The sequence below is a fragment of the Rissa tridactyla genome, chromosome 2, assembly GCF_028500815.1.
Source record: "Rissa tridactyla isolate bRisTri1 chromosome 2, bRisTri1.patW.cur.20221130, whole genome shotgun sequence".
Taxonomy (NCBI): domain Eukaryota; kingdom Metazoa; phylum Chordata; class Aves; order Charadriiformes; family Laridae; genus Rissa; species Rissa tridactyla.
In genome coordinates, this window is record NC_071467.1 from 35,871,563 (window position 1) to 35,897,691 (window position 26,129).

Below are 26,129 nucleotides of genomic sequence, written 5' to 3' on the forward strand. Positions count from 1 at the left end.
ATAATGTAGTACTGAATGATGGCTCTAGGTTTCTAGGCAGGGAAATATTACAGAATATATAATACTATACAGATAGACAATGACGTCTGAAGCAACAAGGCACACTGAGAAGGGTGAGACTTTATCCCTCTTTGGATGAAACTGCATGCACAATTCTGGCTGTGGCACTTTGTCCAGAATACTAGTATAACGTTTGAATTTTCTCGTAGAGGACAAACATGCAACCCCACCATTCCACATCTACAATTAAGGAAAGCATGGTCGTATTCTTAAGAAACTTCTTTGGTAATTAAAACATTTAGGTTCAATTTTTGCCGCCTTCAAAAATTTCATTTTGAACCCTTTCTAACTGGACTGTTCGCTGTTTCAATCAAGGAAGGGATAGACCTACCTAGACAACAAAGACGTGGCCAAAGATTTCAGTTTAAGATAGGCAGATTTACTTAAGAGATTCTCATCTCAACCCAATGACTCTACCCAGTAGGACTACAGCCTACGTTCCTATCCCTGGTGCTTCACAGAAGCACTGAAGCCGGAACGAATGAACCAAGGCCTTGATTTTTGGGTGACTCAATTCTGACAAGCGCCTTTGTACACAGCTGGAAATGTCCCCAGGGTCATAGCATCAGCAAGGCTTCACAAAAAGCTTTTATCATTAAAAATTAAGACAAATTTCAGCCTAGGCTTGATTTTGGAGAATCTATACCTTCAACTTTTTGATGTCTTAAACTATGCCATGCCTTGAAAAAATGCCCCAACCTACTACTAAAAATTGTCGTGTGGGGCCTATGACAACCTGTCACCTTATTTTGCCCATCTTACCCGGAAAGCAGAAAACTTTGATTCCTGACTTTATCTAATGTGTTTTGGTTCCACATCCTGCACAAAAGTACAGCTAGTTTGGGGACTGGGTAAGGGAGGGCAGTTCTTAGGGACTCCAGTTTAACACTGTAGAGAAGCAACACTTCATTTTCATACTGATTTTTGGTCCTACCACAATGGAGTACCCCGTAAGTTCTGGGAAGCAGAATGTCAAGTCTAAAGGCAGCTGAATACCAGGAGTACTGATATTTTTGACACTCAAATTGACCTAACAATAGAAAAAGGTGAGGACTCACTATCATGCACCAGCCCATGCTACTGCTGCTGTAATTCTGAAATCAAGAACAGCTAAAAGGAAAATTTTCATAAAACTGCCATTATAAATTAATTTATTTACCTCTATCAAGCCAAAATGTATTTTTAAAAGCCACAGCATCCTCTTAAAAAACGTGCTCCATCAGAGCCATTAGTTCAGAGTTTCTAATATTAAACATGCAAGACCCAAGTTCAAAGAAGGGTGCGGGAACCTCTAAGGCAGAATCAACATGATACTTCACGGTCATAAAGAAGATACTCTGAACTCCCATGCAGGCCCACTGCATAGGCAGGATCAAAAGGGACACAACACACACACATGACATTATAAGTCTGGAAACCTCCTCTTATGCGAGGCCCATAAAACATGGAAGTCCTTCAGAAGAACTGAACAAGGTTCACTCTTTTCAAAACAGAATCATAGAATCATTTAGATTGGAAAAAACCTTTAAGATCATTGAGTCCAACCGTTAACCTAGCACTGCCAAGTCCACCACTAAACCATGTCCCCCAGCACCACATCTACACATCTTTTAAACACCTCTAGGGATGGTGACTCTACCACTTCCCTGGCCAGCCTGTTCCAAAGTTTGACAACCCCTTCAGTGAAGAAATTTTTCTAATGTCCAATCTAAGCCTCCTCTGGCGTAACTTGAGGGCATTTCCTCTTGTCCTATTGCTTGTTACACCTTGAGGTGGTGGTAGCAACCAATTGATGTAATTGCTTGGTTATTAAACATTCACCCAGAGACCATGTTCATCCCTGGTGACTCAGACCTGTGGTTTGTATTTAATAGGCTACTGCTAAGCCCCTGGATGGCTGAAGCGATGGAGACCACCGTACCTGTTTGTACTGAGCAATAATGAGGCAGACTGTGCTCGAAAGGCAACAGGCATGAGTCTGTAGCTGAGGTGCATGAGCAATCCTTTGGCTGGGGTGGATCTTGGACTACAACAGGTGAAATATTTGTTTGCATCATGTTAACCTAAGAAAGGCATAAATGCTTGATTTCCTACTTCTGGGTAAGTACCCTAACCACAAAGCTACTGAACAAAAGCCAAACATTTTTACTAGGTGATCTATAAATATCTCCTCATTTTCAGAGCGGCCAAACATTCTCATCCCTTCTTTAGTTCAAGGGGAGCAGAAGATACCAGCACCGCTAGTGCTACTTTAATGAAATGCCTAAATAGGGACTAAAGGGACCAACTATTGGCAGCCAGGATACTCCTGAATATAAATGTGAGCACAAGGCTTACCCAGTTAAGAAGTTTTCTCTATGTCAGCAATAATGAAAATGGACAAAGCATGAGATGGAAATATTCTAGTAGGCAAGAACTTCTAGATGGCACTGCTGTCAAGGTAGATCAACTCTGCGCTATTAATCCCAGCAGCCACTGGATAAACACATACAATAGTGCTCATAGCTTTGTGATTTCAAGGCTAATTAGTCCAGTTCACTGTTTTGAGTCTGCTTAAATACATTAGCGAGCTGCTTCTAGATGCTGCAGCCTGCCAGCACTTTCTGCTCAAACTATCCCAGGATCTCTCTAATATATTCAAATTTACACTAAAGGTATGGCCATAAATTATAGCAGGATTATTCAGTCATCTGAGAGTACATCCAGCTGAGATGAGGTCATCAACCTTGTACGTAAACCAAAACCTCATGCTTTAAGAGAGCAAAAGACACAACTGAAAGCTCCGTAGAAAGCAGCATTATGGCCTCATTTTAAGTTGTTGAGTTTGGTTGTATTTTTTGTATCTCTCTGTATAAAATACAGCTAATTTTCTAAAAGTTAACTATTGATGAGGCACTGTGAAAAACTATTTTATTAATTGTCTTGAGATGTCTTATTAATGCTCTGAGGCAAATTTATTCTGTATTTGGACTGTACTGCCATAATTGATTTCTATTTCCTAACTTGTTCGGCAATCAGGGGGAGAAGCTCATCTCCAGTGTCATCAAAGAAGATTACGTTTGAGAGCTTTGTTCAGTTAATTATCAGCACAGCTTTGCATTCGTTTCCTCATTACGTGGTTTTACCTAAAGGGCTGATGTTTATTTCCTAACACAAGCTAATACGCGAATACGACGGCAGCACGAAGAACACCCTGCAAGAGCAAACATGACTTCCCAGGGAGAAGCACTGACCAGTGTAGGGGCTTCTCCTGTTATCACGTGCCAGTGCTGCGATAAGAGAGCTGCTCGGCCCCTCTGTCTGCGTTCGGACTGTATCTGCCCAATTTCACAGTGCACCGCGGTCCCCCTGACATGGCATTAGGAGAGGTAAATTGGTAGATTGCCATTGTTCCTTGTAAAGACTACAATTGCTGCTTATCACAGCCTACTCCTAAATACTCAAAGCTGCATTATGCCAGCATGACATATATTATTTATTAGCTAATAGATTGTTGGTTCTGACTCTCTTGCTGCTGCCAGCAGTGATGCTACTGACTACTCTTTATAGTCATCCGGAGGAGGAATAGGGCCGTATAGAAGCCGGACACCTAAGTCACAGCTCATCTGCCATTACTGCTAAATATAGACTTCCTGCATTAGAAACAAAAAAAATTAAAACCCCCACAGATTTTAGTGGCCTAAGACTTTTCCATTACTGTTTCCGTATTGCTCATGCGGTCACCATAATCCACCAATGAGTACATTCAAAAGAATATCCATTACTTACTGATGATGCAGTTCATACTTGTGAAAAAAAAAACTTGAAAAAGTAGCTCCTCTGTCTAAAAACTCCTCAGTTTACCCCAGCCCTCCAGCCTTGGAAGAAAACAAGTGAAACTTCAGGAGGATGCCAACGTGTGACTTGCATTGAAGTTTCTGCATGTGCTGTGACGAGCATCAGGAAGGGCAAAAAGCAGAACAGCCTTTCCAGTCCTTCCAGCTTTAATGGAGAATACAGGCAGTTTTAAGCTTAATAGATTTTAAATATCTTGACTGATGCATATTATATCTAAGGCTTTTATGGTATTTAGTGATCTGGGAAGCTATACTGCGACTGTCTTTATACCTATAGCTAACCAAGATAAGAAACTTCCAAGTTCTGTTCAATAAAAAATCGAGTTGTTCAGCTCCTCTGTTCACTTTTTGTATTTAATCATATGATTTAATATACGTGCATTTTACTTAGATTGGATTTGACCATCACTATGCAGTCCATTTATTACAGCATGCAATATGATATCTAAAATTGCACAATACTCAGGAAAAAAATTCAAAATAATGAAATTCTTTCCAAATCCTTTCCATATAGCCAGAGAATTACATATAAATAAACATAGGAATCTATGGGATTGCACAAAAATCACATTTACAATAAGAACAAACCTAGTCTATAATGTCCCAAGCAATTTATTTTCACAGTATCCCACAGAACACTGTCGTATATCTTAGAGATCTCTGTAATTAAAAATTGGAAAGTTCATTTTGATTTACAGTTAAAATTATTGTTAGGAAGTAGAGACTTATTTCTACCTGCTAAAATGTGAGTTAAAACAGTATGTCCCAAAGAATTATTATAAAATTCAATAAATTAAATACCCAGTGCCACTTCCTCAGCAATAACTGTAAGAGAAAGCTGCCGGGTACTTATCAAAATCAAAAAACATTTTCTCTTAGGGTGCTCACATCCGATAAGAGTAGAAACAGCACAACCCAACAAAGTAAACAATGGCCTGTTTTTATTGTGCATCCAAGTTTATGATATACAGACACACATAAAGTAAAAAAACTTATTTCTAAAAATGAAAAATACTATAGAAGAAGGGAAAGTCCTTTCAGAGGCACTCGTTACTTAACTCCAAAAGCTGTGAGCGTACTGTTGCTGGGTCAGAAGGTATTATGCAATAACATGACGAGTTAATAGAAATGACCCCTGAAAACATCCAAAAATTTCATTTTTAGAATGTGCGTATGTGTACTGTGATGAAGCTGAAGTGGTTCCCAACTTTAAGCGCTCCCCTCTCTGGCTCCTGGCTTTCCCTCCTGGGCTCTGCCTGGTGGGAGCAGCAGGTCCATACTCTGGAAGAGCAAATGCCTTTGGAGGGGTCTGCAGCGGGATCCCACCACGCTGCAGTGGCCCCAGACACTGCCCCCTTCACCAGGTACCTCATCTCGCATTCGCCAAGACTCCTTTCCTCTAAACCATGCAGACTCCAGACCAGACAGCCCCTCCCCAACGTGCTGTTTATGTAAGAGCAACATACGGAGTAAAACACTGGTTGAAATCTCCTCCGGCAGGTAGCTTTAAGTCTAAGAGCACCCTCAAAAATATAGGAGCACCATCAAAAATATTTTACCTGGGCTTGTAGTGACACGAAGCTCAAGGAAGTCACATAAAATCAAGATTGTCTTCTAAAAGTCACAGTAGCAAGCTGTTTGGCAAAAACCCAAACGTTGGCAAGAAAGCTATTGCGAATCTCGACTCCTCGCCTCGCCTTGAATGGCAAGCCAGAATTTGCCAATTAACTTGCACTTAGAAAAAAAGGCTGAGCATGAATAAATAAATACATATGATATGGCATCGTTACGGCAACGGGACATTTCAAAAGGCTGCAGCCAATGAAAATGCTCAGACTGAAGCGTGCTGGTCCAAACAGCACTTCTCCCTCATCTCGAGCTGAAGATGTTTTTGGTCTTACTGTCTGCATATGTCTGAATGAGGCCAACCTGCTGAGCCCCACTGACAGCGTCTGGCTGAGAAAGAAGGAGGCAAGAGCAATTCGAACAATGTGGAAGCATCATTTAAAAATAAAATAAAATAAAATAATAAAATAAAAAACTAAAAAAAAACCCACCAAAGCAGCTGCAAGTTCTAGTAAAGCTGAGCGAAGAGACAGTTTGTCAGTTGCTGTTTGAATGGAAATGACAGCAGCGTAAAAAACCAGCAACAAACTTTTTTGAGGTAGTACACCTCAAGATTTCCAGAGCTTTGCTAGGACACCTCAGGTGATCCCAGAGCACACAAATCTCACAAGCGGCATGTACTGACCCACCCTGCTCCCCTGAAAGTTCCTAGTAAAAGCCCCTGGGAGGAGGATCACGCCCCAGGCTTGGTGGGACGTTTAGTTTCTCAGACCTTGCCAAGCCTCTAAGGCTCAGTGCTAGCTCTGCACTAACTTGGATAGGACACACCAGCTGAGACGAACTTGAAGTCTTAAGTGTTTTTAAAAAGCAAAACCTCACCAGACAGGCTTTTCCCACTCCCATTCCCCTGTCCAGCCTGGCTGCTATTCTTCCTCCTCTAAACCAATCCTGGCAGCTCCTCAGAGCTACAGTATGGGGTCACTGAAATCCTTTGCTTAGATGTCCTTTTAATAGCAAGGTCTCGATGATGGTGTATTTGCTACGGAATGTTGCCTCCACCTGATGCTACTGACACTTCCCTTTTTATGCAAACATTTAAAAAGTGACAATTTTGGCAGGGATGCTAGAAATGGTCTCATCTGCAATGAATTAAAATGCCCAAGAAACGGCAAATATACTGCTTATTTATATCTTAATCATTATGTAACTTGAGTTGAATGAAGTCCAAGACCCACGATAAATATGGACAATACATACATAGGGTATGAACAAAGGTCTACCTTCACCCGGACAGTGAAATTCTGACATAAGAAACACACTGAACGGGTTCTAGAAACCATGCAGTGAACATGCCTGTTTATAAAAACACTTAGGTTTTTAAATCTAGGGGACTGACAGCACGTTACGTATCTACAGAAAGCATCTATGCCAGTATTTTTTAGACCAGCACAATGCTACAGTTTTCCTTCTTTGACAGAGGGGATTTTTCAGTCCCCGGGTACACGGGGTAATTCAAATGACAGCTACCTACCGAGAACGCCGAGGTTTTGTATCATCAGTTTCCCACAAGCGCTATTAGAGCATCGGAAACGAATGACGAGCCTTTATCTTTAAAGCTCACCCACGGCAGGAGGTAGAATACTACGAAATGTCATTTCTCCCCCCTCCTCCCCTTTAGCAGCTCTGAAGGAACAACAACACAAGCCACGGTTTCCAAAGCGCTCCAGCCTGGGGGCTGTATTATTCCCCCTCAAACTGATCCAAGAAAGAAAACCCCTGTGTGGGTCCAGCCCCGCCTAGCCTGTCCCCTCTTACCGCGGGGCGCTCCCCGCCGCCGGGCTTCCCGGCGGGAAGAACGGCGCATCCCTCCGGCCCGGGCGACCCGGGGGGCCAGCCGGCCAGCGTTCGCCTCCCTCGCAACTCCCACCGCTGCGAGAGGCGTGGAGGACTCGGTCTCTAATTAAAAAAAAAGAAAAAAAAAAAAGAGGCACCCCAACAAATAACACGGAACGGCGGAGGAGAGATGCCCGTCCCCTTACCTTGCTCCGCGGGAGCCCGGGGCACCGCCGGGGGCTGGAGGAGGGATTCCCCGGCGCTGGCAGGGGCTGCTCGGGCTTCCCCGGGCACTGCGCGGCCGCCAAAGCCACGGCGAGAGGTTTGTTTTGGTCGCTCCTTCCCGGGGAGGGTTTTGCTCTACATTCCCGTCTCCACATCACCGCCCCCCCCCGGCACGGAGAGGACGGGGGGTGGGAAACCACGGCAAAGGCATCTCCCTCCTAAACGCCCCCCCTCTCCCCCCCCCCCCCCCCGGCAGATGGAAAACCCGCCGAACAAGCAGCGCGGCGAGCGGCTGGGGTGGCGGGCGGAGGACCGAGGCTCGGGGTGGGGGGAAGGATAAAAGCCGAGCCCGCGTTGCCCTCGCCCCGCTGTAATCCTCGGCTGCATGAGAGCTGCCGGCGCGGCCGCCCGTGTCTGCGGCTGTGCGCGGCGGCGGTGGCGGGGGGTGGGGGGGGCGGGGGGGACACGATCGCTTCAGGCCGGGGCGCGGAGGGCGCGGGGGGGGGGGGGGGCGGGGGGCGCGCAGAGCGCGCCCCCCGCCCCCCCCCCCCCCCCGCGCCCCCCGCGCCGCACATCGATACCTTAAAGATCATCTTGTTCCAAACACACACACAACCACCACCACCACCCCCCGCAATGGGCAGGGACACCTCCCGCTAGACCGGGTTGCTCAAAGCCCCATCCAGACCGGCCTTGAACACTTCCAGGGATGGGGCATCCACAACTTCTCTGAGCAACCTGTTCCAGTGCCTCACCAGCCTCACAGGAAAGAATTTCTTCCTAATATCTAATCTACATCTCCCCTCTTTCAGTTTAAAACCGTTACCCCTTGTCCTATCATAACACTCCCTGATAAAGAGTCCCTCCCCAGCTTTCCTGTAGGCCCCCTTTAGGTACTGGAAGACTATAATATCTCCTCGGAGCCTTCTCCTCTCCGGGCTGAACAACCCCAACTCTCTCAGCCTGTCCTCATAGGAGAGGTGCTCCAGCCCTCTAATCATCTTCATGGCCCTCCTCTGGACCCACTCCAACAGGTCCATGTCCTTCTTGTGCTGGGGACTCCGAAGCTGGACGCAGTACTCCAGGTGGGGTCTCACCAGAGCAGAGTATAGGGGCAGAATCATAGAATCATAGAATTGCCTAGGTTGGAAGAGACCTTTCAGATCATGGAGTCCAACCACCAACCTAACTTACAAAAACCATCACTAAAACATATCTCTAAGCATTATGTCTACTCCCTCAACCTGCTGGCCACGCTTCTTTTGATGCAGCCCAGGGTATGGTTGGCCTTCTGGGCTGCAAACAGACATTGCCAGCTCATGTTGAGCTTCTCATCAGCCAACATCCCCAAGTCCTTCTCCTCAGGGCTGTTTTCAATCCGTTCTCCACCCAGTCTGTATTTGTGTTTGGGATTGCCATGATCCAGGTGCAGGACCTTGCAGTTGGCCGGGTTGAACTTCATGAGTTTGGCATGGGCCCACCTCTCAAGCCTGTCTAGGTCCCTCTGGATGGCATCCCTTCCCTCCAGTGTGTCGACCATGCCACACAGCTTGGTGTCATATATACTTCTCCCCCAACACACACACCACCTTCTCCTGTCAGTGCTACATTCACAGTACCATCCTTCCTCTCTTTTCCTTTCCCCTTCCCTGGCCCATGCAGGGCACAGGCACACAACACGGGAGACATGGGTGTTCCAACACAAACAGGTGTTCCTCATGTCTGGCTGACAACCTGACAGCCCTGGCGCAGCCTAGATGTTGCGGTGCCAGGGGCCTGTTGAGGGCCAAGCACCATGGCAGAGGTGCAGTGCCCAGGGAGTCAGGGAGGGACTCACACGCTCTTCTTATCAGGTCTTGATGGGGTGGCAGGCTGCGATCAAGACTTCTGCTACTTCTGCTGCCTCTTCCTCCCTCCCATAGGGTTTAACAGTTCTTTATGGCTTTTTAATGGAAAGTCCTTTATCACTCCTGATAATGGGAGGAAGTCTCTCTCCCTTATTCAGTGATGCCCCTCTGTATTTTAGGTATTCAATTAGAATGCTATTCTTTTCAAGTTCTCCTCTCTTTCTCAGGTTTCATAACTGTACCTTTGCCCTCTGCATTGTGTTGCTCAGGCTTCATCTCATCCTATAGGTCTGAGATTCTGCCTTCAGTGTTGCACATTCTGATGCTGGGATGAAGTGGGATGAAGACTTTCCAACACAATGTTTATCAGCTTCCTTTTTTTTTTTTTAATTCAAAGACCTCCTAATTCTTTTGAAAGCCATCCAAGAAACAGATTGGGCAGTATTGCCACCATGATTGCAATTACAACTAACTGAAAATTAGGTTAAACTTTGAATGCTCATTTCCTGTATTAATTTCCCCTGTTTTATTTACTTCCTTGCCTTGGGAACATATATATGTGTGATTTTTAAAAAAGATCGACCGTCTTCTCCTGGCCTACCTTCTGAAGTTTTCTGAATGGGTACCATGGCATTGGAAGTCCTAAGTGCTGCTGATTTCAAGGTTAGTTTTCTATGGAAATAATGATTTATGTTGAAACCTCCAGCAGAATGCGCTTTGTCTAAATTCTGAACATCTGTGACAGACATATGTGCTACTCACTCCAGTGTATCCTTATGGTCAATCAGGGAAATATTCTTCCATACATGATAAACGAAATCCCGTAGCTACCCATTTCTTTCCCCAACTACTCCCCAGTTGAAATCCAGGTATCTATGTATTCCATACGTTCCACTCCTTGTGTGTGCATGTGTCTGTGTGGCTCATTCCTAATATTTGAACTCGATGATCAGTTTTAGCTGATTGTGAGATGTGGGAAAAACTCTCAAAGACAATTAAATTCCTACAAGTTTAAGGAAAAGGCATCAGTTGGGCGGAGAGCCTCACTATGTAACACTTTGTGCCCACGTGGCAAAGGTGGCATTAGGAGTTCATGTGTTGTTACATGCTTCAAAATCTGAATGTGATATGTCCCATCAGTGAGAAAAGTTCAGCTGGAGCTTGTGTCTTCTTAGCCGTTGCAGCCGGTAAAGCTCATGAGACAGAGCTGTAGGAAACCTGAGTTCATTCATTTGGATGCTCATGGAATAATAGGTTCTCAGGAGCTCTGGTGCTCCTCCGTTGCTTTTCATGATGCAGTGAGTGGTTTTGAAGGCTGTATGTGTTTTATAGAAGCAGACTGTTTTTGTGAGATTGTAATATTTGATTTTTCATTGTTTTTGATAAAGGGAGATTCTCTTATCTCTCTCTCATACACCGCCCCCCCCCCCCCCGGACATTAATAGGACTTCCTTATTGGGAAAACTGACAGAAAGAGCAGTCAATAGGCGAGTTCCTGCAGTTCTCCGGCTATGCCGGTGTGCATGCTGTGTAGACACTACTCCAGAATAAGCAATTGATCTGCTTTCAAAAAGGAGGAATTATTCTGGAATTATTCTGAGCTATTGAGTCCAAAGTCAAAATAACTTTATTCTGGGAAAGGACTTTTTCAGTAAAAATAACTTTATTCTGGGAAAGAAGTTTTGCACATAGAGGCATATTATCATACATGTTTGCTTCACTCTATCTGTAATATTCAATTTTCCTTCATAAACAAAATTCTAATTGTTCTAGGCTCGCTCATTTTCTAGGCTTGGGACTTTTCTGTTCATGAGCACTCATCTTCTGCCCCTACAACCACTGTGTCTGGAAGTTGAAGGGAGGCCTCTATTTACCAGGAAAAAAGAGCAAAATGTATGGCCATGGTGATGACCGGGATCTTGCAGACCATGTGGGAAAGATTTACTCCGGAGGAGTTTTGTTTCAGTTGGTCAGATAAGGGGAAGAAAGTCACAGCTTGAATGAAAGAGAAATCTCTTTCCTACCAAGCTTTCAGTTGCAGGATCTTTCTCCCTCATTACAGCTGTGTTTTTCAGAGCACCTTTCATCAAAGACTAGCCTCATAAATGTGCTAGACCTCTTCCTTCTCACTTCACGCCTGGTTTGCACAGATGAGCCCACTATGTCTCTGTGAGGCAATCCTTCTAAAACACCTGGAGTGAGGGGGGGCGGGAAACAGAGGGAGGCGGGGATGGAGGAAGGTGGGCAAACATTTGGAAAGGCATCATTAAACGCGGCAGGAAAATGATTCAAAATCACAATCTATCTGTTGCAAGAAATAATTTTCTTCTTCACTGCTGACCATCTGGACCACACTAGTGAACTCATGTGACCCACACGTCTGCTTCTTTTTGAAGAAACAAGAGTGGATTTGTGTTTGTCAGGCCCCTGAAGGCATGACCAGGGCTGCTGGCCCAGCCCAGCCTCCCCTGGGGGCTCCCTCAACCCCTGCCCATGGCCCAGGACCCCATTTCAGCTCAACCCAAGGCTTTCAGTCCCTGCTCCAGCAATACTGGAAAGTATTGGTCCCCTTACAGGCTGGCTTCATGGCTATTCTTCACCTGCAGGAGCAGATATTACAATAAGAAACAGGAGGGCTGCTGTCATCAGTGTCAAAGCTGGCCTGTCTGTCTAAATAAATATTTTATCATCTTCCTGAATGTAATCACCTTAGTTAGTGCAAGGCCAAAACGCAATATCAAGCGGTCTGGAAATGTCTCATAATTTCCCAGTGATGAGTCCAACAAAGAAGAAGGTTCTGTTTTAGGAGAAAAGCAAACCCCATCCCAGTGCCCTTTCTGACACCCAAGACCTCCAGATAAAAACAAGTCAAACAAAGGCAGCTTCTTGGCCAAGTTTAATATTGTCTTAAAATAAATCACATTGGAAATAGCATCTGGCAATAGCGTAGCCCACCACAGTTCAGTCTGCGTCTGGTCTGGATTAGGGACTTCCTGAATCATGGAATAGCTTTCCATGCTTCCTAATGAGTGGTTTGGGGGTTTTCTCCCCTCTTTTTCAGGTTTTGCTTTCCTTTTATCAGATTTCTGCAACTCAGAAGAATATGCTTTCTATTCCTCTTGCCATGGATCGCACTCCACCACGTTTTCTCCAAGTCTTGGGTTTTAGAGGGGCTCTTGGAAGGGGCTCCAGCTCTTCCACAGGACGCAGTGGGACACCAGTCTCCCTAGTGTTTGAAGGCTATCTTGTAGACACACCTGGGAATAGTATGCTGCTGCACACAGGGGCAATTGTGGCAGCTTTTTCTTCTCTAGCGCAGTAAGTGGAAACTTACAGGGCTGGGTATCACAAAACCAGCGATGGAGCTGAGCAAGAGCACAGCCAGGAAGGACACATCATGGGCAAGATGCCATTGTCAAATTAGCCACAACTTGGATGGGGTTTTTGAGGGTTTTTTTCTTGGCTGTTTGTAAAAATTGATTCATTGTTCCTTTCTTCTCTGGGTGGATTTTTTGTTGGTTTTTTTTTTTTTTTTAATTATTCTGGACAAAGCTGCGCAAGAATATAGTAATTTCTGCTAGGGCTAAAATCAATTGTAGACACAACATAATACAAACAGAAAACAAAATTGAACTAAAAGGCATATCGATATGATTACAGTTGAATCAGAGTTGTACAAACTGATTTATTTCAAATTTGGGCATCTTCTCATATGTAGAAGTCTAATAGATAAGAGTTACTGGCTGTCTTTTTTGTCAAGCAGACAGAATGCCTGCTGAGTGGCTCCTGGAGCTCCAGCCTGCAACATCTGGATATAGGGCTCTCCTTCCTGTGACATAAGATGGCGATGATTTCCACAAATTCAAAAGTCTTTTTTTAACCTCCTATAATGGATTAGTGTAGCTTACGTTTTGCTAAAAAAATAAAATTGTATTTTGTAATATAATCTTCATAGTTTGGGTTTGTTTTTTTTTCTTTAAACATGAGCTGAACGTTAATCCCCTCTGTCAATTAAAATGTTAGCCGGTCTTATTCACAAACCTTTAAACTGAGATCCCTTATTTTGGCCCCATGCCAGCTCACAACCTTGAGAAATGATTCAGCTTTGCTCATGAGTGCCAGGTAGGGTATATCCCGCGTTTAAACTTGCTCTGCTATTGCTTGCCAGATGTTGCAGTAGCTTGGTCCAAGTTTATGACAAAAGAGTGGGTGAATAAAACCCAATCCTGTCATTCTAAAGACCTGGAATTTCCTGATTCTATTATATTATAAAGGGGGAACTAGGGGATGCTTATAGCCAAAGGCATACTTAGCATGAGGCGTGTCTAGGTGATCAGCTATTGCCTTCTAGCTTTGAACTCAGCAATCTCTGCAATGCAAAAACATGTTTCTTTAAATACCATCTCCAAGGAGGTGGCTTTCGTGACTTCCGAAACATCCACTGCCTCTTTTACAGTCGCTCGTGGCTGCGGCGCGCGGCGCTGAGCAGGCGGGTAGGGCTGGGAGCGCTGGCTCCGTCCCCATCCCCGTGGAGGGACAGCCACACCAACGGGGCTCTCCCTTCCCGGGAGGGCCGTTGTGGAAGATGTCCTTTCCCAGCTCCTTTCAACATTTGCCATACCCGCCTGGGGTTTTTGTAGTAGGCAGCAATTTGTCTGCTTTTCCCCAGTCTGGTGAAACGGGACTCAGTATTTTTAGGCTTTTCGCTTTGGATTGTTTTTGCTCTATGTCAAATATGATTTAACGGTAGATTAATTAAAAGTAATCTGTCACAATAACTTAGGCACAAGCAGAAGGCATTTTCTGTTCAGCTTCAGCTCAGAGCTGAAGCAAACCAGCAAGGACTGGAAGGAGGGATGTTCAGCAGCCGCTCAGAATTAGTGGCTAAATACCTTTCTTTATTAGCAAGGGAGAATGAAACATCCAGGAGCAGAGGATTTTGTAATGGGAGGAAGCCAATTGCAGAGAGAGAAGGATCAGACTGTGATTAGTTGTGAGAGGTATGAAGCTTCTAATTATAAGGGCAATCCCCATGCTCCTCCCCTGCAGCCGGGTAGAAGCGGATAGAGACTCCGAGCGGAGAGACAGGGCCGGGCATCCGGGAGGAGAAGAACTTCCTCCGTATCTTGTACTCTAATGTGCTCTTGGGGAACTACAGGGAGATTAATTTTCCCAAAACACGGCTTGAAGCTTTCCCTGAGCAGGGCAGTTCTGCAGGTACCTGTGCAATGACAGCATAGTCCTGCTCTGACATCGTGGCGGGAACTGGGGAGTGAGCTTCCCAGAGATCAGACAGGAGCTATTGTCAACACATCTGACAAACTTGTGTTGCTGATAAATACAATAAATTAAATGTGGATAACTTGTTTAAAACTTACTGCATTCACAAGCAAAGTGATAGGCCTTGGAGCTCTCATTCCCACTGTTATTTTTCATTTCCAACTTGTTCCCCATGGATTAAATCTCAGGACTGAGATGCAGAAAACCTGTGGACATGAACTTTTTTAATGAAATATCTTGGTATCACTGGCAAACCCTGACCCAATATTAAGCCCATGTTTCTCCAGCTGTGAATAACACATTGTATAGAACATAGTTCTGCTCCTGGCTTGCAGCACAAAACTACCATCAAACTGGGAAAAAAAATAATCCACAAATTACTTTCAGTTATTTTTCAGGGTTTGTGCAGACTTTTTTTTTTTTCCTGTGGGATTGTATATGAATCTGATAGAGTAATAGGTTAACCTAATTGCTTTTTTCTTTAGCCTCCACCCCCAACACTTCCCTACAGCTTTTTTTATCCATTGTAATGTCTGGAAGAGAGTACTACCCTGATGTGAAAATGGGGCACTTAGCCCGAGTGGAACCTCCTGGAAGACAAACAATAATGAAGTTGTTACCAGGTAATGGTTTCAATTTGTAAATTCTTTTTGGCAAAGAACCATATTTTTTCTTAAAGGTGCACGGAAAGCAGAGTTTCCTGTTCATGAGAACTCCTACTTTTTCCACACAGTGTGGCAACAACTCAATTTAAAAAAAAGCCAGCTTCCCTGACAAGCTGCAGATGCATTCAGTGGTGGAGGGTAGAGCCCTGCCCGGACACTGGCACAGTGAGCCCATTTAAGTTTTTTCAGGTTTCAAGCCCAAGATGTAGGAACTTGAAAGCTTGGGGAGTGAGGGTTCTCACTGGCTTCCACCTCCCTGCTGCAAAACTGGAAGAAAGCCCTGATTAGGTGGATGGTTCCCAGGTTTCCAGTGTCCTGCCTCAGAGACATCTCAACATAGACCAGTATATGGGGGTCAGCCCTAGTGTGAGGGACTCCAGAGACCTCCCAATCAGAGTGCTTGAGACATGGCAAGTCAAGCTCCTGAGCAGGTTGGGTGGTCTTTGGATGAAGCAGTCCTTGAAGAGCTGCAAAACTGGAAGAAAGCCCTGATTAGGTGGATGGTTCCCAAGTTTCCAGGGTCCTGCCTCAGGGACATCTCAATGTAGACCAGTATATGGCAGTCAGCCCTGGTGTGAGGGAGTCCAGAGACCTACCAAGCAGATTGCTTGAGACATGGCAAGCCAGGCTCCTGAGCAGGTTGGATGATCTTTGGATGAAGCAGTCCTTGAAGAACAACAAGGTTCCTGGTTCCAAGGCAGCCTTGCCAGGAAGTAGAGTTGGTTTGGAGCTAGGCTCTGGGATCATAAAAGTTCACCAAACCAAAGTAAATTTAAATGAGCATCTTGACACTGACACACTGGCTTTGCTGGAACACTTCAAGCAGCAATATGTTCATAACTAGCTTTAGAAATAACAACCACTTAGGGACTGACTTTTTGAAATAATTTCCTGAGTGAAGCACGGTTTTAGTGATTCTTATTGCGCAAATATGCGTTGCTGCTCTGCTTTAGATTCTGCATACCTGAAGGTGCTGGCTCTGTGGGGTTTGATTAATACCATGGGGCACTATTTAAGTCAAGGAAATGTAACTTTTTAAAATTTACATGTCAAGTCCTCAGACTTCCCTGCAATATATCAAAACTCAATTGGCAGGTTACATGCCATAATCTCTTCGGAAATATTTCATTAGAAATTTTTATACTTACTGTAGCAGTTTTTTAAATTCCTGTAGCGTAGGATAAATGGCATTGCGTTTAAGAAACCCCACCTTGGAGGTGTAAATTTACATATTCACATTTTCCTAAATGGGCTAGAACACATTCCTCATTGTTCCCATTCAAAAAAAAAAAAGGGCAAAACAACATGCCAACAACAAACAGCAAAAACTAAAACTCTCATTCTTAAATTGCTTATGTGAGTCCTTTGCAAATCAGTGGAAGAATGCAAAAAAGCCTGCATAGATACCACAATGAAACACACTGTTTTGAGGAGTGCGAAGTAACATGGTGACTTAAATGTGGAAGCCGATTAGGACTGGAAGCAGAGTCATGGAACTTCATATTCTTATTGTACGTTAAACAGATTGGTTTTGGGGTGGCTCTTGTTTTATGTTTTAGTGACCTTTATCTCTAACTACCTCCAATTGCACTTGAAATTTATTCCCACAAGCTCCACCACTTCACATTCCTGAAAGACTCCTTATCTTGCACAGGTAACTCAGTCTCCTCCATCCGTTGTGTCCCATTCCCTAGCTGCTGCTGACATATGGTGTGGGTGATTCTGAACTGTATGTGCTGAAAGGCCAGCGTTTCCACTAAATTAAGCAAATAGCAGTAAAGGTGTATTGCAGCCTCAGCAGAGACACTAATGTGGGTTGCTCTCCTCTCCTGTCACTACTTTTCATGAAAGTTGATAAGATGTTTTGAAATGGGCTAATGGATTTAGAAGCGATGGGGAAGAAATTGTGGAGAGAAAATGGACCTGAAAGGCAAAGGCATAGATTTTTTCCCTAGGAAGCCAGGCTGAGCTGTCATATGCAGAGCTGAGCAGGCAGAAGTGTTCAGTGGACCCCCTTGCTCACTGCCATCTGAATACTTGCTTGTATAGCTGCAAAGTGACTTTGAAGAAGGTGGGAAATCCTAGAGGATCTGATTTGAAAAATATTGCGTTCATTTTGCATGGATGGAGACGACTACTGAAGACGTAAATACCAGGAAATCAGGCCCTGTACTTTGCTAGTGACTTATGCACAGATTTACTTGTGTGTTTATTATTAATTTGCTTATTAATTGAATTTACTTGCAAATGACTTAGACAAATATCCCAGTTTATGAATTGTTTGCCTGGTGCACAGTTTTTGCTTTAAATGTTCATTACTCATATTTGCTTTTTGCAAGTGTTCTGGGATCATGACAAGGCATTGTGAGTCTCATGGTATAATACTGCTCCCTCACTAGGCAGTTCGCAAACCTGCCAAAGACTCAGGATGACAATATGAACCCTGCACCATAAAACCCTGCTTTCTGCCACTCTTCTGTCCATCATTTTGATGTTCTGTTGTTGCTTATTCGAAAGACTGTTCTGCTAACTGTTCTCATCACCCTGGGTTTCCATCCTTCCATTTTCCACCACCCCTTCTCCATCAAAAATTCCCCATCATATTGAAGTGTGCCCCGTTATCTGTAGTTGACATCACGGACCTGCTTTAATTCCTGGATGACACATGAATCATAGAATAATTTGGGCAGGAAGGGACCTTTAAAGGTCATGTAGTCCATCCCCCCTGCAACGAGCAGGGACATCTTCAACTAGATCAGGTTGCTCAGAGCCCCATCCAACCTGACCTTGAATGTTTCCAGGGATGGGGTATCTACCACCTCTCTGGGCAACCTGTTCCAGTGTTTCACCACCCTCACGATGAAAAATTTCTTCCTTCTATTTAGTCTGAATCTACCCTCTGTTAGTTTAAAACCATTACCCTTTGTCTTATTGCAACAGGCCCTCCTACAAAGTTTGTCTCCGTCTTTCCTGTAGGGCCTCTTTAAGTACCGAAAGGCCACAATAAGGTCGCTCCAGAGCTTTCTCTTCTCCAGACTGAACAACCCCCACTCTCTCAGCGAGTTCTCATAGGAGAGGTGTTCCAGCCCTCTGATCATTTTTGTGGCCCTCTTCTGGACCCAATCCAACAGGTTCATGTCTTTTCTGTGCTGGGGGCTCCAGAGCTGGACACAGTACTCCAGGTGTGGTCTCATGAGAGCAGAGTAGAGGGGCAGAATCACCTCCCTCAACCTGCTGGCCACGCTTCTTTTGATGTAGCCCAGGATATGGTTGGCTTTCTGGGTTGTGAGTGCACATTGTTGGCTCATGTCCAGCTTTTCATCCACCAGTACCCCCAAGTCCTTGTCAGCAGGGCTGCTCTCAATCCCTTCGTCCCTCAGCCTCTATTGATACAGGGGGTTGCCCTAACCCAGGTGCAGGACCTCATGAACGTCACACAGACTCACTTCTCAAGCTTGTCCAGGTCCCTCTGGATGGTATCCCTTCGCTCCAGCATGTCAACCGCACCACTCAGCTTGATGTTGTCTGCAAACTTGCTGAGGGTGCACTCCATCCCACTGCCTATGTCATTGATGAAGATATAAAATAGTACTGGTCCCAATACAGACCCCTGAGCGACACTATTTGTCACTGATCTCCATCTGGACATTGAGCCATTGACCTCTGAATGCGACAATCCAACCAATTCCTCATCCACCAAGCAGTCCACCCATCAAATCCATATCTCTCCAATTTAGGGAGAAGGATGTTGTGGATAACCATATCAAAGGCCTTAGAGAAGTCCAGATAGATGACATCCGTAGCTCTTCCCCTGTCCACTGATGTAGTCATTCCATCACAGAAGGCCACTAGGTTGGTCAGGCAGGACTTGCCCTTTGTGAAGAAATGCTGGCTGCCTCTAATCACCTCCTTGTCCTCTATGTGGCTAAGCATAGCTCCTAAGAGTATCTGTTCCATGATCTTCCCAGGCACAGAGATGAGTCTGACAGTTCAGTAGTACCCAGGGTCCTCCTTTCTACCCTTTTTAAAAATAGGTGCAATGTTTCCCTTTTTCCAATCATGAGGGAATTCACCTGACTGCCATGATATGGAGGGTGGCTTGGCAACTACATCAGCCAGTTTCCTCAGGACTCTGGAATGCATCTTGTCGGGTCCCATGGACCTCTTGCTCTGGCAGTTCCTAGGCCTCGTCAACGTATCTGCATGTTTATGGCCTTTTCCATATACTTTGGCAAATGAATGTTTTCTTCCAGTGTAATATTTATGTAAAAATAACTGCTGCAAATGCAAACGCAGTAGTCTGCAGTACCATATTTTTGACCCTTCAATAATAAATCACAGTACTTAGATGTCACATATGCTAATAGAAAGGCACAGGGCATACTGCACGTAGCCATGAAGCAGCAATCGTCTTGCCTTTGCTCTGCATTCACATCATTGGGAACTCACCTCCACTATCACTATGATTTTAATTGAGAAAGCATCTGCGCAAAAAAGTTGTATCATGATCTAGTTGAAGATGTCGCTGCTTACTGCAGGGGCGTTGGACTAGATGACCTTTAAAGGTCCCTTCCAACCCAACACATTCTATGATTCTATGATTCAAAGCATTCCTTGAACTATTCTAGCAAATCTGTTGCTAAGAGGCCACAGAAATTTACTTGAAAAGTTAAATTAGATGTGCTGTGTCGTATTGATATGTTGGACGTAGCTAGCTTTGCCTCCAAGTGTTGTGTGCACTGGTTATAAAAGAGAGAAACCCTGTGATAGAGAGAATGGTACTTTGGTTATTGATCTGGATTGAAGACCTGAAAAAGATGATGCTATTGATTCCGCTCATTGCAACAGAGAAAGCTAAAAACCTGTGCGTCCATTTGAGACAGAAGGAGATCGTGACTGCGGAGAAGGAGGGGACTTATGACAAGTCACTTCATCCAGCCACAGAACATGTTGTGCAGGGATAGAAGCAAACCATGGGAGGATACAGCCGTTGTTCTCTGCTTTCCCATCATCTTTCTTTCCTGGCTGTTATAGTGAATACGCTCTCTCTTTTATTCTTAAAGATAGATGTTAATATCATCTGTGTTGCATAAAGTGTGGCTAATCTATTAGAACAGGCTCTTGGACTTGAACCTTTAGTTTTGCAGGCAAACACAAGATTCTGAGAATAAATGGGTTTTGCTACGGGTACTGCAAACTAGATATACATTATCTTCAGACTGATGAATGGCTGTGACCCTCCACGCAAAAAACCATTAGGTCATGAACTTGTGCAATCAACTTAGGGTATTCAGGGTGAGCCCCCAGCATAAACTCTCAAATGGACGTTTCTGTCTCTCAAAGAATGACTTATTTGGTGAATTTGACCATTATTCAAAGGAATTCCTGCCATCATTTAAAGGCATAACCATCCATTCTATTAACTGAAGCTGAATTGACAATTTTCGTCAATTCTGAGGTAGGAAAGCACTTTCATCTCTTTCTTCTCCCACATGAGAGACTGACTTTCTCTGGACTGAAGAATAAACCCAAGCAGACCAAGAAGCAGAGCAATAAGGTCTGTTTCTAATTCTGTAAACCAGAAGTAATTTTAAAACACACATTTGGTGAAAACAGAGGTGGATTAGCTGAATCTGCAATACTGGACTTCTGGTTGGATGCTTCAATAAGTACACAGTCCCTTTCTCCTCTAATTTCCTGTTCTTTAGTATTAATAGGAGCAACATTTGGACCTCTTTATAAGGCGAATGCTTCCCAGAAAATACTTTATCTCTTTCAGTTATTGCTATTGAAAATGCCTAATGGTTCTCACCATCTGAATTTTTTAAGCAGGTTCACTCAGAGTGATGCAGATCTACATTATTCTATTTAGCTCCTTTTAGCAGAATAATCCTTTAGTGAGTGAAAAGCCCTAAGGCAGAAGCTGGTTCCAATTTTATAAGAAAATCTTGTGGTTTTCATCAGGTACTGGGAAAAAAAATAATTCTGTAACTATGGAAAAAGCTGCAGTGTGAGCTACTAGGCACCGGAGAATTCACCCCAGAGAAGCCGTTATAAATATCCAAGTTTCAGAAAAGACTTCTCATGAACATTACAATTTAGATTCAGTACTAACGATCAGTCACAGATCTTTAGGAAATTGGACTTCATTGGTTCTGTTGTTCGAAGAGTTGCTGTTTGCTACATTATCGCCAAGTAAAAAACGTGCTGAATGCCACTCATGCGTTTCTTTCTGATACGAGGCACAAATGCCTCCAGATGTCTCTAGAAGAGCAGTTACGTATCTAATATGGCTGGTGTGCAGGGATTGGGCATTAAAAACTACAAAACACCTGGGGACTGGGCTGTTGTAAGGATGGCGACCAGTATGAGGAAACCTTCCCATCCCTCCACCCCTCACAGCACTTGCGTTCACCCAAGGTGGGGCTGCACTGGTTTTCTTTCTCTTACTGCACAGACCATCTCATTTCCGCTAGTAGTACATCTACACCATGCAGTGAAAATCTTAGATCACTTGTAGCCAGTGTGCTGAGGTGCAGTAGCACAGCTGGACAGCTTTTAGTACAGGGCGTAGCTCTGGTATTTTATATACTGCACAGCTGTAATCTATAATGTGGTTCCACCCTGCTTCGGGATAAGAATGAGACTCAAAGGTAAAGTCTTGCCAAATCATAGTTTAAGTGATGGCATTTCAACTGATTTCCAGTGAACAAGAATGTCCTCAGCATAATACGCTGATGCTTATGCACCACAGCTACTGTCACGCTGTAACTGAGGCTGCCACCAGTGCTAGTTAGCTTGGAGCTATCAAACCATCTATCCGACCACGACTGAACGCCTAAATAAGAAGCATTCTCACTTGCCTCCCTTTTAACACGAGTTTTGCAAATTAAATGTTTTAAAAGTGATGAAAATATGTCATTTCCCTGAACGGTTTCTTAGCTAAATTGTTTTGGTTTTAGAAATAAAGGTGCCTATAAGTGAGAACTATATGAGCAGGACAGAGCATATAAACTGGAACAAATGAATACCTTAATTAAAAAGTTCGCTGTCATGATTAATGGTTCTCTAAGCTTTCAAGAGTGCCCCAGTAACCATATATTAAATCAAGAAGATTTTTTGAATATGCTATGTTGGCAGATGTTCCTTACAAGTATCCAGTTATTAAGGATGTATGTATTTTCTCAAGTTCTTGAAAGATTAATGGTTGCACATATGCATCTGCCTTCCTGCAGAAAAAGCCCCTTATAATGCAGTAGTAAATATGAGTTTGGTGTGCTCAGTTTTGTAGGCTTCTTGACTTGGCCCAGTCTCATTGCTGGACTTCAACCTACAAAAAAAGGTTACGCTTTTCTATGTTTACATAAGCAGTTCTGCACAATCTGGCTCTCCTCCTAGATTACATACATTATGACTCTGTTGAGCTTCCTTATTACATTATCAACCTAATGAACTCTACCAATAAATTGGATCAATGTGACATTAAATCAGTGCAAAAATTTGTTAGTTGGGGCCTGAGCCATTGTCTGTGCTCCGCCTGAGTTGCATTGTGCCCTGCCATCAGGTCAAAGCCACTCTGCGAGTGACAGAGGTGGACACAGCAGAGGGACAGCTTCCAGTGAGGGAAGGCTGTCATGCTGGCTCTTAGGGCGCTGTGACAGGCATTAGGCACACCATCAAAGGACAGAGAACACATGCGTAGCAGGTGTCTTGAAGCTTTCAATGAGCTACATAAGTGTACATATGTCTTAGCAAGTCTAACTTAGTAGAGACCGGAAACATGGAGGTTTCAGCTGCCAAAATTCATGCTGAGTGCTCACACATGCTTTTACTAGGGTCGTGTAGGGCACTCCTTGGGCATAACTGGGAAATGACCTCAAGAGTTTAGCTGGGCATCTACACAAGCATTAAACTTTTATGAATAGTATAGGATCATAGAATCATAGAATTGCCTAGGTTGGAAGGGACTTTTCAGATCATCCAACCGTCAAACTAACTCTGACAAAAACCATCACTAAACCATATCTCCAAGCAGTATGTCTACCCATCTTTTAAATACCTCCAGGGATGGTGACTCCACCACTTCCCTGGGCAGCCTGTTCCAATGTTTAATAACCCTTTCAGTGTAAAAATTTTTCCTAATATCCAATCTAAACCTCCCCTGGTGCAACTCGAGGCCGTTTCCTCTTGTCCTATCACCTGTTACTTGGGAGAAGACACTGAAAGGTTAGAAGAAAGTGCCCACTTGAAACTCATTTCCTTGCCTTTTTTTAATGATACATGAAACAGTTGAGATATATGAATATGAGTTTATGAGGTATGATGTGGTTTGATACATGAAATATTTGTGTAGCACAGGAAGGAACCGAATCAGGCCTGTGATCCTTCTAAGTGTTTTGTAAGCGTCCCCTAAACTGTTATAGGTGTTTTAAAATTCCTTTTGTGTTCAGGAAAGAGGTATGCTAACACCACTTATGACTTTTGGACCTCTTTTAAGACCTGCATCTTGATCCCTAATATTGCCCTCAATTAGCTGAATAATGGATGAACAATATCATGACATGGAAAAAACGCTTAATTACAGAGAGTTTAATTTGTGGAATGAGTCTTTCGAGCCTGAAAGCAGAATAATTTGATTAATTCCACTATCAATACTGTGCCCTTACATGTGTAATCTACATGCAAATATAGGTGCAGTCTGTGAAATGGCAGGTACAGATAAAGATGTCAACTTCATTAGTCAAACAATCTAAGAGTTCAAGGTTAGTAATGAATCATTTCCACCATCATCCCTCATATCCACTTCTTGGAGTTTAGCAGGAAATTAGTCCCTCTTTGAAAGAAAAAAAAGAGGTCACAAAAATAATCCTTCAAGCATCACCATAAGAAAAATCTCTGCATCACAGTCACATACATTAACAGGAATCAGACATTTATGTATTGATAGGGAGTGTCTTTTGTTGTTTTTCTGCCTTGATTTGGCAGGGGGAAATGTATCCCTGTTTTGCTTAAAGCAGAACCTGTTGCACATGTGACCTTCTTCTTGCTGTTCTTGTTGCTTTTGTGTCTTGTCTTAATGCCTTGGCCACTGTTGCAGGCCTGAAGCTTAGACTTTGCTGTGTGGTTTTAACAATTTTACTGCAGTTTCATGGGAACAGTTATACACATTTTCTCTCTCGCTCTCATTTTAAAGCCCTGAAATCACATTGCAGGCAGTCAGCTGTATTTGCAGAGGCTAGTGTGACATCTGTGCTCATGGCGTATTTTGTCGTAAGGGTGGGAGAAGTCCCTTTTGGGTTGACTTTATAGCACTCACAATGCTGTCTCAGTATAAGACATAAGGAGATCAAAATGCAGGATGTGCTTATTGTGTTACTTCCATCACATCATAAAATAGGGGGAATTATTGGTGCAAGCCCTCAAATCAGGTTCTGTGGATCAAAAAGACCTGGCATGGTATATCATGTAATTCCTAGGAGGGGGGCTGCAATAAAGGAGATATTTTGCCACGGATATTTCCATTTTTCCTTTGAAAACAGGAAGCTGAACTTCAAATGTTTCATAATGTTTGGACTAGATGATCTGAAAGGTCCCTTCCAACCTCGACAATTCTATGATTCTATAAATTATACTTTTTCCTAGTTGCAGTGAATATCTGCTCCTTTCCAAAGGGAAGAGGTAATGCCAAGGGAAACCATGTTTTCAGATTCTAAGAGACAGATTATTGGACCGTTGTCCCTGTAATAAAATTCAGTACATCAAGTGAATGACTTATTGTTTAGTGAAACATGGCACAACATCGATTGAAGCTACCCATTAAGTCAAGACATCAAACATACCCTTGTGACACTGTACTAGGAATCACTGTTGAAATTGCAAAACTTGCTGGTAATAGCAACTGAGCTCAAGATAAACATTGTCCTTAACTCATGCCATAGTGACATTAATGGCTGATGATATCACACAGTGATCAAAGCCTTCTGGGAAGACATAGACGCAAAGGGACAATTTTCTTGGTGATCCATGTTCATTTTTTATCAAAGAGAGTACAACAGATTTGACGTTGGATGGATGTTTACTTTAAAATACCTAGAGAAATTCTGATCTGTGGGCTCTTTTATTGTCTTTTAAAGCTCCGCAGAAACCTAAACACTGATGGCTGTAAACGCAAGAGCCATCGGAGTGTTTTGTCGGTTAACTATTATATCAAGAAAAACAAATACATGCATTACTATTTCGTACCTCTCAATTCATAAGACTTTTTCTGAATCTATATTTATAAAAAATGCATCCAAAAATTCAGACAGTGATCAGGGCCCTTGATTTTGCAAGCCTTATTTAAATGCTCCTTTACACAAAGTTTCTTCTTTTATTAAATCATTAACAAGCCAAATATTCAGAGACCGATTCCCTCCATGTGGATGCCAGCAAAGTGCCAGCTGCTTTGTTGTGTCCCTTGGGGGATTTATCTGATGACTGATCACCACCTTTCCTTCTTGTCATTCTTGTCAAGAAAAGTCAGATTTAAATTCGGCTTGGGATTTGAGGACTTTGCATAGACACCCTGCCTTTCTCCCCATCTGGCCATTGCCATCCATCTACTGGCTGCACTTATGTCTTGGAAACCCACAACAGATATCCCATCCATAACAGTCTTCTAATAATGTTCTCACAATCCTCCAAACCAGCCAGAAAGGATTTCTGCCTCCCAGGTTTTACAGCTGGTACAAATGTAACTTTGCCATGACTCCTGGGTAACCATATTGGACCTTTCTGTGTTATTTAATATGCTTCTAATACATATTTCTGACCGAAAG

At 43.6% G+C, this 26,129-nt stretch overlaps 1 protein-coding gene across 1 annotated transcript in view; it reads right to left on the bottom strand.

Moving 5' to 3' along the window:
- KCNB2 (potassium voltage-gated channel subfamily B member 2) overlaps window positions 1–7,616 on the bottom strand; it is a 192,430-nt gene extending 184,814 nt beyond the window's left edge. Inside the window, exon 1 of the mRNA XM_054190268.1 lies at window positions 7,502–7,616. The gene's annotated coding sequence lies outside the window, so the exon portion shown is untranslated. The remainder of the gene's footprint in view (window positions 1–7,501) is intronic.
- Between the last annotated feature and the right edge of the window lie 18,513 nt (window positions 7,617–26,129).